Raw genomic sequence first — 12637 nt, 5'->3', positions numbered from 1 at the left:
CAACAGGGTCGGCTCTACTGTGCTGCAGCCAGTGAGGGACAGGATCAGCTCTCCCACTCTCATGACCCCAGGACCAGCTTTTCCCACATGCTGTAGGTAGAGAGGGGTGAGGTAGGTATCTCTCCCTCGCCCATGCCACTGAATGACAGACAGGGGCTAGCTCTCCCACTCTCACACCTTCAGAGCCAGCTTATCTGCACCCCCACCAACAGGGACAACTCTACTGTGCTGTCCAGGCAAGGTGCAGGGCCTGCTCTCCTGAGTGCTGCAGTTGGTGAGGGCAGGGCCAGTTCTCCCTAGTCCTGTAGCCAGTGAGGGGCGGGGCCAACTCTGTGCAGCCCTGTCCTCACTGCTGCTTTTGGTGACAACAGGAGCCATGGACCTTACCACAAACCAAGGCTGCAGCAGGCCTGGCCCATCCTTGATCAGCACCATCAGCCAAGGAAATGGAGAGGAGCAGGAGGAAATGCAGACCTGAGCCATTCACACTGCTATCCTGGGTTAGCTCCTGAGCTGGCCCAGTGCCTTCCACCTGGGCCCCCAGACACCCTTCTCCTCCTTCCCTGAAGACAGAATGGCTGCCTCTCAGAGCTTCTCCCAGTGCCCTAGCCAGCACGGTCAGCAGCAACACGGGATGATCCCTCTCTCCTGGTAAAGCAGCAGAGCCAGGCTTTAGCCTTTGAGGGTGGGGCAATGAGCAGTGGGCTCTGGAAGGGGAAGAAGCTCACGTGGGAAGTATCCACCCCACACGGACAGCCCTGTTCTGGGATTTGTCTCCTTAGTTCTTACCACATGTTCACCAGATAGCCATGGAGGGAGATAATTTATTGTCCGGCTTTCCTTTCTGGTCCCTGGACACTGGCTGTCTGTATGGCTGCTGTGCCTAGAAAAAAAAATCAGATGAATTCTCCACCATAGTCCTTGCCTTCTCTTTAAGAACCCAACAAGCCAGGCTGTGGTGGTGCACACCTTTAATCCCAGCACTCGAGAGGCAGAGGCAGGCAGATCTCTGTGAGTTCGAGGCCAGCCTGGGCTACAGAGTGAGTTCCAGGACAGGCTCCAAAGCTACACAGAGAAACCCTGTCCCAAAAAAACAAAAATTAAAAAAAAAAAAAAACCTAGAGAAACTAGATAGATATATGCATGAAGAATGGAGACACTTAATAAGAACAGAAGGGACATGGAGCATGTAGGAAGAGATGGGAGGCAGCCATCCATCTGCATGATGGGCTGGCCTGCAGAAGGTGTGGTGGTGTTAGTTGTTTTTTCTCTTTTGGGGAGCCTGCCACCTAGCTCCCAAATAAATCACACACAGAGTCTTATTATTACTTATGAATGCCCAGCCTTAGCTTGGCTTAGTTTCTAGCCAACTTTTCTTAACTTTAAATTATCCCATCTACCTTTTGCCTCTGGGCTTTCCCATTCTCTTACTTCTGTAAATCTTGCTCTTACTCCATGGCTTGCTGTGTGGCTGTGTGGCTGTGTGGCTGGGTGGCTGGGTGGCTGTGTGGCTGTGTGGCTGTGTGGCTGGGTGGCTGGGTGGCTGGGTGGCTGTGTGGCTGGGTGGCTGTGTGGCTGTGTGGCTGTGTGGCTGGGTGGCTGGGTGGCTGGGTGGCTGGGTGGCTGGGTGGCTGGGTGGCTGGCCCCTGGAGTCTCCTCCTCCTCTGCCTCCTTCCTCTTTTCACTCCTCCATCTCTTTTCTTCTCTTTCTCCCAGATTTCTCCTTCTATATATTCTCTCTGCCTACCAGCCCTGTCTCTATCTGCCTTGCTATTGGCTGTTCAATTCTTTATTAGACCAGTCAGGTGTTTTAGACAGGTGCAGTAACACAGCTTCACAGAGTTAAACAAATGCAACATAAACAGAAGTAAAACACTTTAAAGTAATATCCCCCAACAGTGTGGTCCAGATTAAAGGTAGATCTTCCCATGTCAAAAGATCCAGATTAAAAGTGGATCTTCTCATTTCAAATGATTTATTTAAGAAAAACCCCTCAGGGGTAGAGAGATGTCTCAGGGGTTCAATTTTCTGCACCCACGTGGCAGCTCATCCAGTGCCCCAGCCTAATCTGGCCACTCCTGCCTGCCCCTAACCCACAGACCCTTCCCACATCACTCCAACCTCTCTGCCCAGACAGATAGTGCACATACTGTGCTGGGGTCTAGCTGGGTTGGTCTTCTTGCTCTTCCCTTCCACACCCCCTCCCCCAAGCTCCAGATTTGGACCAGAATGCCCATCCTACATACCACCCCCCTGTGTCTACCTGACTTCATTCCATCTAGGCCATCTCATCCTTTATGTCCAACCTGGCTCACACATTCTGGGTCTGCCCCAACTTTCTCAGACATAGAACTAACCAAAGAAGTCCACATGCCCAGACCTCATCACAAAATATAAACAATATGAAAACTCAAGGCAGTAGCTGCCCACCCAACAAAAATACCCACCAGTCCTATAGTAATGTTCACCAAGGAGAACTGCCTAGATGGACCCCCAGGACACAGAATTTTAAAGTACAATCACAAATTTTGTGATGCAGCAAAAAGGCCCTCACTAGAGGCATCCCCTCTACAGGCTTCCCAGCCTCTAGATCTGAGAGATGCACACTTCTGTTTATCGAAAATTCCCCATGGCAGAGCCCACCACTACAACATCACCAAAGAGACAAAGGCCCCAGCCTTCCCTCATTCCTGAACCAAATGTCACATCAGCTCAACATTTCTTCTTGAATATTTAGTGAGCATCTCAAATTTAGCATTTCCCAAACCACACTGATCTCTTCCCAAACCTTCTCTTCTTCAAGTCTTTCCTTCTCTTTAAGCAACCACCCTAGTCTTCTAGTTGCCTGGTTATCTAAACTAAAATGGGGAGTTTGCGTATCTCACACCCAGTGCACAGATCCATTGGCAAGCTCTAGGCACTTCACATACAGGCTTTAAGGAAACTGGCCCCACTCACTTTCCACTGGAGATTGAATAAAGAGGTTTCACTTTATCTGACACAAGTGTGTCTTAGTAGAAGTTTCTGCTCCTCATCCTTTCCTGTGTGGAAGTGATACTTCCACATATGAAGATGACAAACACTCAAGACCACACAGGCCAGGGAGATAGAAGTCCACATAGAAAAAAACGGTTTGAAATTGTGCTTAGTGGACACAGCCAGACCTGGGTACATCCTTTCTTCCATGCAGACTCTATATCCCAGCACATGGTAGGGAAAGGAAGGTGGGGTTCAGATACCAAGGTTATAGACAAAAGCAGTCAGTACAGAGTATAGCTGGATTTGAACCACAAACCTCTTGATCTGCAGTCAAATGCCCTAACCCTGTACTATTACCCCTGTGGAGAAATGGCACTTAGCTAACAATTTCTTTTGTGTGGTAACACTCAGACCTGTGAAGTTAAAATGTCTAGAAGCTGCTAGACGTCACTAGCAAGATGGTGTCCCTCAGCTCTACAGCCTTCCAGGCCTATACTGGAATAAGTACTTCAGCCAAGGAAGAGGAACAAAGCATCCTGCAGACCAGCGCCCATTTCACATTGCTGTCCTGGCCCACTTCTCCTGCTTTGGCTCCCAGACATGCCTCCTCTCCTTCTGTGAAGACAGAATGGGCTGTCATGCAGAGGTTCTCAGTGCCTTAGTTGGCCTTTGCACCGACACACCAGAATGCCTGTCTGCCCTGGTAGAGCAGCTGCGCCAGGCCTCTGGCCTCTGAGGCTGAAGAAGTGTGCAGTGGCATTGCATTGGAAAAAGCAACTCAGGTTCCATCCACCCTAGACAGAAAAGCTGGGTTTCCTGATTGTCTCCCCAAGTCTGACCACCAATGTCCAAACTACTGTGTATGGCAAGAAGAGAATGAAAATACTTTAGGGTTCCAGTTACCGTCTGTTCCTGGGAAGCTGGCTCTGTGTGCAACTATCTTCTCTGACATAAAGAACTGTCCATCATAACCCTTACCTACTCTCTGAGAGTTCTATAGACTCAGAAATTACAAATATACAAACAGATGAGCTAAATACTAAGAATAAAAGGGACATTCAGACCACAGAAAGAGGTAGGAGGAAGTTATTCATCTACATGACATGTTCAAGGGTTGGCCTGTAGCTTCCAATTCTACCAAGGACCATAATGAGAAAAGTAGAACTGAATATAATCAATAACACATATGAGTAAAACAATAGACTAAAAGAAATAGTAATTAAACAAACAAACAAAAAACTAAAACAAAACAGCCAGCAGGAGATGTCCAGGCTTGAACTTGGGAAGTCAATGACTGAAGCCAGATGCTCTGCCCCTGAGCTATACCCCACTGCTCTACTCTGAGAGTCTACTAACCACCTTTTATAGCCACAGACATACACAGCATTCCCAGATAAGACAAAGTTTCTACTTATCTCTAGTGAATCAGTAAGACTAGTACAGAATTCTTCCCAATGCAACCCAAAAAGATCCCTCTCCAATCTTCAGTGTCCTCAGCTCTACCCTGCTCATCTGTCTTCACATCCCTTCTTCAGACTGTAGGAACAGCAGACATACCTAATACCACAGGGGCTCTAGGAATTCCTCATGTCACACACCACAAAAACCTCGGTTGGAAGGTACAAAGTTTCTTCTGTTTTAGTTCCTATCCTGGATCTCGCTCTGTAGACCAGGCTGGCCTTGATCTCACAGAGATCTGCCTGCCTCTGCCTCCCAAGTGCTGGGATTAATGGCATGCGCCGCCGCTGCCACCAACAATGAAACCACCACCCCCCCCCCCCCCCCCCCCCGGCCTGTACCTAATTTCTTTGAGACACCTGTAGTGCCTACATCTGAGCACATCCCTCCAGCCTGAGTGAGGGTCTGTGCATTCCCTGGTCCTGATTGGACAATGAAGGAGTTCTGAGAACCACCATGAAGACACCATAGAACCAGGACCACAAAGCACCTCTATGGAGACAGCACTACGGTGATCTTTATCCCTAATTCATGAATGTGCTCACAGTATTTATATCAAAATAGCTTTCACAATTATTTTTCAAGGGTAAATGTTGCTTTTAAAGTTTATCATTTAAAAAAAAAAAAAAAAAAACCTCAATTCTTTGTGTGTCTCTCCTGTCACCTAGAGACAGTCACTTTTCATAGTTTGGATTGTTTCTTCTAGACTTTGAGTCTTATGGAAGGAAATAGATAAAAGCAGTGTGATATGCTTTGTCTAAAATAACCAGGCTTAGAAATCACTAACACACTTCTGTAGGAAAGAGTTTTTTAATTCATGTACCCCCCTCTATTCTCATTTTCCAGAGGTATTTATTTATATTTCAACTTTGAGTTGAATTTTCTTTGATTTTCTTATGATTAGTTAAGAGTGCTCATAGCTCGTCTATGCCAAGAACTCAGAAATCTGGAAGGACTTTGTTTTCCTGGAGTTAGGAATAGCCTCACATTCTACTTAGCCTTAACTGTCAACCTGACACAAGGCAGAGTCATCTGAGAGGACGCTTCAGATTGGCCTCCATCTTTCTATGATTGTTATTAGTTTTATTTTAAATTTATTTCCAATTATGTATACACATCTGTGTCTGTATGTGGAGATATGCATGGCCTGCAGAAGCCAGAACAAGGCATCAACTCCCTTGGAGATGGAGTTACAGGGCACTGTGAGTTGCCAGATGTGGTGCTGAGAACCAAACTCAGGTCCTCTACAAGAGCATGGTGTACTCTTAACTGCTACACCGTCTCTCCAGTCCCTCGGGAGCTGCATTTACATATCTTAGTTTTAAACACTACTTTTAAAAATATGTTAATTTACTTTTTCTAAAGAACCAGATTAGCCAGAATTCAATAACTGACTCCTGGTGCACACTCATCCATTTTAAATGACCTCCCTCCTGCTTGCAGCATAGAAGAAGTATCTTATTGCACTGTAAATCCAGGGAATTTCTCACTAGAGAATTTCATGTAGTGTTCAACTTCTTTAGCATGCAGTAAGCTAAACTTTCATTACGTGCCTTTATTACAGCATATACTTCATAAGTGTTCATCTTTTTATTCTTAGTGTGCTGGTTGTTTGTTTGGTTGTTCTTGTTTTCAACTTGACACAAATCTAGACCTATCGGGGAAGGTGGAATCTCAACTGAATAATTACCTCCAGTGGATTGTCCTGCATGCTTGTCTGTGGGGCATTTTCTTGATTGAGGATTGTTGTGGAAGGATCCAGCCCAGTGTGGAAGGTGCCACCAGAGGGAAGGTGGTCCTGGGTGCAATAAAGTAAGCTTAGTAAGCCATGAGGAGCTGGCCAGTAAGCAGAGTCCCTTTGTGGGTTCTGCTCCAGCTCCTTTCTCTAGGTTTGCCTTGGTTGTGCACAGTGGTCTGTGACTTGGTATATGCAAGCCAAATACATGCTTTCCTTCTCAGTTGCTTTGTGTTCATGATCTTTATCCCAGCAGTGGAAAGCTGACTACAACCATAGTTATAAAAATTCTGAATGCATATTCTCATGTGTTTTAGCATTAATAATTCTACTGTACTTAGTTTCCTTCATTTCTCAAATCTCTTTGTAAATCCATATATGATGTCTATAATACTTTATTTTTGTAATTTTAATAACAATTTTCTGTAAGTAGATCTTCTTACAAAAAAATCTGTTAATTTACTTTTTCTTTTGTCTTTTCAATACACTTTATTGTTTGGGAAATCACTGTAATATTTTCTGTACTTTATTTCTTCCTTCTTTAATTTCTAAGAGTTATTTTTTGTTCCATAGGGGGCCACTTCATATAGGACCCTCTTCATGTTCCATACGTGCTGTACTTCCCATCTTTCAGACACCAGTTTCTTTGAAGCTTTCTTCCTTGTCTGGTCAATTAACAGGTAGACCAGCCATCTGGAGATCTCCCCAAATAGCAATAACAACCAGACACTCTCTTTTCAAAATTCTTAACATAATAAAGATAAGACAAAGAAGCTGGCTGCCCACAAGAATGCTGAGAATGTATGCAAGAAAGGCTGTTAGAGATAAACATTGAAATTAGAAGTGAACAGAAACTCCGGTGGCATGGAGCCAACATCTGTAGGGGAACAGTCAAACAATCGATCAGGGTGGGCATCGGTGAGCTTCTGCCTTGGGAGAAGGACCTCCTTGGTGACTGTAAATCCAGTCAATCCAATAACGGTAATTAACCATCGCACCATGAAGTCTTGGTTTTATCTCTTTCTTTACATTGTTTATCTCAGGCATTAGTTCACAGTAACAGAAACCTGAATAGCACATAAGTTGTACACAGAAGATATTCCAGCTTCTCTCCACCATTGGGGAATACAGAAGATATTCCAGCTTCTCTCCACCATTGGGGAATACCACCATGAACGCTGGACTTCTGTTGTCCCTTGAAACCTCTCTGGGAGATATAGTGTTGCTTTGTTTAGTGTGTGTGTGTGTGTGTGTGTGTGTGTGTGTGTGTGTGTGTGTGTGTGTTCTGTTCCCACAAACTCTTACAAGTGGTAAAAATTTCAGATTGATAATCCTGAGTTATGAATCTACTTAACAGGTCGGAGCTAAATTTGTCACTCCAGGAGATCATCGGTGTCCCTTGTGATGTGGGAGAATGGGAAGAGGAAGAAAGGGTGCCATTGAACAGCTAAGTTTCTCAGGCCCTAGCTCGGACCTAACAAATCAGAAAGTCTGAGTTGGGACTAAAGTCTAAGCTGCACCTATCATCACCCTCTTGGATCATTCTTAAATCCACACATACTCAGCAACCTTCAATGTACACTTCCATATTGTATTCCTGAAAGAAAAAGGCTAGAACAGAAAGTCTCCCTGGGTCCATAGGATGCTTAGTAACTAACATGTTCATGTTCTGAAACCACATTTAGAGTTCTGAAGCTTCCCATTGCCCCAGCTCAGGAGATTAGACTAGACTCTTTGCCCATCAAGTCTAGTCGGTCTCTCTGCTTCTCTTTCCCACTACTCTCTATTACATTAGGTATTTATAGGGCACTATCCTGGGGGGACTAGATTTGAACCAGGGACCTCTTGATCTGTAGTCAAATGCTCTACCCCTGAGCTATAGCCCCAATAATTTGGTGAGTGCCTAACAAATACCTTTTCAGCTATATTCCAATACCCATATGTAAGGGTATGGACAAATGAGTGGATGTTTGTTATTCATTTGAGTGCCAAGGGAAGCCCATGGGTGACATGCATCGTGTTGTTTTCTAAACGTACAATGCACATATGCACTTACCCACATCCAATCACTGATGGGGTGGAAGGCACATCACTTAAGCTCTGACATGCACAGCTGTAGTTATTCCAAATGGGAATAAACTGATGTAGTTACTTAAAGAAAAAAGAGTCAAAGTCAAGAAAAATGTTAAAGAACACAAATACCTTGTCTTTGCAAAAACAAGACACTTATTTCTTAAAACAAAACAAACTAACTAACTCTTAGAAGAGAGAGTCTGAGTCACTTCAGATTGAAGATAGATACTACAATGAGTTGACCTCATAAGGGAAATAGTACAACAAAGCTGGCAAAGCTGGTTTTTTAAGATTGATTTATTTTGATATGCTATGTATGAGTGTTTTGCCTGCATGTAAGTGCAGTGCCTCAGAGGCCAGAATAGAGCATCCTATCCTCTGGAACTGGAGTTACAGTTGTTACCCACAATGGGAACCACACCTGGGTCCTCTGGAAGTGCACCTGTGTGCTCTAACTGCTGAGCTGCCTCCCAAGCCCATTTACAAAGTTCTTATGCCTATAGTGCTATATTAAATGCTCAGAATATAAAGAAACACAGTCCGGATCTCCCTCCTTGGGTTTATAGTAAAGTATCCAATTCCTTTAATGTATTACTTTCTCTCTCTCTCTCTCTCTCTCTCTCTCTCTCTCTCTCTCTCTCTGTGTGTGTGTGTGTGTGTGTGTGTGTGTGTGTGTGTGTGTGTGTGTTACATGTTGGGAGTCAGGTGTCTTCCTCCATCACCGCTCCATCTCATTCTGAGAGACTGATGCTTCTCCACCCCACCCTAGTGCTCTCCTGCCATACCCTAGTGCTCTGCTGGGGTTCTGAACTCATGACCTCATGCTTGAGAGCTGGGATTTTACCCACTGAGCCATCTCCCAGCCCCTGGGACATGTACTTTTAAAGCTTGCTCTGCCTAGCAGGACATGCTCTTCCAGTACATACACCCTGGTGATTTATCAGGACAATCAGTTTTCACATCAAATCAGTGACTCGCTTTTTCACTCCTACACATTTCTACTGTAAGACACCAGGTATCTTTCTAGTAATTCATTTTAATCACGGATTACATAAACAAGTTGCTTTAGTACCGTACAGCATGATAGATTTAAATTATTGTGTAATTTAGCTCACAGCTAATACAGGAAAATGTCTGACTTAAAATCGGACAGAGATGAAGCTCTGGGTCTCACTCACCAGGAGGGAGAGCAGAAGGTAATTCATTTGGCCTTTAGAACCTGGAAGAAAGAGATGGCTGTCTTTGAGTTCTAGGGTCTTTCTTTAGTTGTTTTTAGCTGAAATATCATTTTGAATCTAGTTCCGTTATTTTCTAGTCGGAGGTAGTCAACAAATGCCACACTGAGAATCCCTCCCTTCTGTAAGCCCTCATTGACCTTTTTTTGTGCCGATGGTGCGCCCTGCAAACATGGTGAAGGATTCCTAAAATTTACGGCACTTTTCTTCAAGAAATGTGTGTCAAGCACCAACCCCCCGAAGCAACATGGTCCAAGAAGATCGTCCAGAATGTTATCTTTTAGATATGAGCAAGGAGAGATGGCGCAGAGCACTTGCTGTTCTTGCAGATGGCCTTCATTCAGTTCCAGTCGCTGGGGGTCCCACGCACCGTACACGGGTGATGCACAGACGTATAGGCAGGCCGAACACCCATACTCACAAAACACGATTTTAAAAAAGTGCGGGGGGGGGGGGGCATAGGGAGAGCGAAGGCAAGCAAGTGTAGTTCAGCGGTAAGAGCGTGTGTGTTCTCAGCACCCACCAACAGCAAGCCCCATAAATGTCTGTAACCCCCGGGGACCGATCTCCGCAGGCACGTGATGCATACACACACACACACACACACACACACACACACACACACACACACACACACACAAAGGCTTGACTGGCATCATCTACTTTCCAGGTTCCCTAAAAAAATTCAATGTTGTGCTCTGGCCTGAAGCCGGTTGCGGCCCCACCTCACCCCGGCCTGATACAAACTCTGGAGCAGGTGAGGACCCCAACACACGTTGCTGGGGATCTGCCTCAGTAAAGTGAAGGAGACTGTGGGAAATCGAACCCAGGCCCCCGCGCTTGCAAGGCAACTAACTGCCTTACCCACTGAACCATTCCCCCAGGTCCATCCCGCGCTCTCTTTGTACTGTTTTGAAGGTATCTAGGCTATACTTTGCTTTGTGAGACAAGATCTCTCTGTAGCCTTGGCTGGCCTGGACTTCTGATCCTCCTGCCCGCCCCTCCTCGGTGCATCACAGCTGTGCACCACACCATGCCTACTTCTGTGGGTCAGTTTTAGTAGGTTATGTTTTACACCGAGTTTGAATTTTTTCTGTGACCAATTTTTTGCTGTATTGACATCACGTTGTTCATAACGTCCCTCTTTGATCTCGCACGGTCTCCAAACTCTGAGGCACTCTCTCATAACTTCTAACATATGCTCTGAGGTCTCCATTTATTTTCTCTTGGTCAATCTTTCTGTTGCCTTATCGGTTTATTAGCTTATTATTGGCTTATTTTATTGATAAACTTTGTGTTTGTTGATCCTATCTATGATCACTTCTGTTCTTACTGTTTCCTTTCTTTTATATTCAGTGGATTTAATTGGGTTCTTTTTCTACTTTTGTTTTGTTGGTTTTTCAATCTACCTTTCTCATACCAAACCCAGGTGCTCTGCAAGAGCAGTAACTTCTCTTAACCAGTAAGCCATCTCTCTAGTCACTTTCCAAACACTTTATATGGTTTCCTCATTTTTGTTACTGACGTCTAGTTTATTCTATATCAACATTGTACACTTACAGTTCAGTTTTTTTTTTTTTTAAGACAGGGTTTCTCTCTGTAACCGCCTTGGCTGTCCTAGAACTTGCTCTATAAACCAGGCTGTCCTCCTCAGAGACCCGCCTGCCTCCGCCTCCCCGGTGCTGGGACTAAAGTGTGCGGTCACCGCCCCTGACCAGTTCCGTCTTCTGAAAGCTGCGGAAGCTGACTTGCTGGCTCAGCATTTGTCAGTTTGGGTAAGCGTTCTAACTGTACACTGACACGGAATTGTCTTTCCAATTGTTGTGTATCATCTTTCATTTGGAAATTAAATAGACTTAATTGTGACTTTCAAGTCTTCCATCTTTGCTGATTTTTCCTCTACGTGTCCTATCAGTTACATGAAGAAGTTGTTAAAATCACCCAGCATAACAAACCATTTGAATGTTTTTTTTTTAGTTCTCTTAATTTTAACTTTTATATGTTTTTGAGGCTATGGCATTTATGCATTAACACTTAAATATGGGGTCATCAAGATGGCTCAGCATCCAAAGGCACTTGCTACCAACCCTGATGATGTGAGTCCAATCCCAGGGATCCACATGATGGACGGAGAAAACTGACTCCTGAAAGTCGTCCTCTGACCTAACACATGTGCCATGGTTGGAGACATACATACATATGTGCGTGCACACACATAATAAATGTAATTTAAAAATAAAACTTAAATATGCTATATATTTCTGCTGTACTGACATTGGTCATGTTATGAAATTTCTCTGAGAAATTTCTAAGAAAGTTTCTTTCTTAAATTACAATATGTAGGCTATAAGTATAATTTCACCTACTTTCTTTTGATTCTGATTACTACTGTGCATTGCCCTGTCATTTCCTGCTGTTGCTGGCTGTGCTGGGAGCTTGTTTGTCAGGGCCTCTCTTCCTGGGAAGCTGGAGACTCCAATCATCCTCTCCGTGTGTCTCACCTGGACTTTTCTTCTTACCTCCTGGCATCTGCTACCCTTCCCTCAAAGCAACTGTTCACACAACTCCAAGGGAAATCTTGTCTAATGTCTATTCCATATTCTCAGCTCCAAATGCAGTTACTTCCCAGGCTCTAAACCAATGGTGGTTTTTACTTGATACTTATTATTTTATGTCCACATGTGCTTCGTCTGCATTGTGTGCCTGTAAACTACTTGAATGCCTTATCCCTGTGGCAGTCAGAAGAGGATGTGGGATCCCCTGGAATTAGAATTATAGATGATTATGAGCCACCATGTTGGTGATGAGAACCAAACTTTGAACCTCTTCAAGAACTGCTAAGTCATCTCTCCAACGCCCCACTCATCCTCTTCATGTTGATTTGCACACCACTAGACGATGAGGTCCATAGGGAAGGACTGTGGTTTTCAACCTTCTGCTCCACCCTGAGCAGTTAGTGCTGGGCCAGTGACCATGCATACCTGTCTACCTAGGTCAATGATAATCTCACATAGTCTTTTGCCATATGAACATAAAAAGTGTTCCACTTTTCTATACATGGGGCCCAAACTCTATCTCCCAATATCTCCCAGCAATAATAAGTACCATAAAAAAATCTTTAAACTACCAGAATCCCTGTGTTTAGGTTATGAGATGT

Source organism: Onychomys torridus, chromosome 3 (assembly GCF_903995425.1).
Source record: "Onychomys torridus chromosome 3, mOncTor1.1, whole genome shotgun sequence".
NCBI lineage: Eukaryota > Metazoa > Chordata > Mammalia > Rodentia > Cricetidae > Onychomys > Onychomys torridus.
This window is presented reverse-complemented; position numbering follows the sequence as displayed.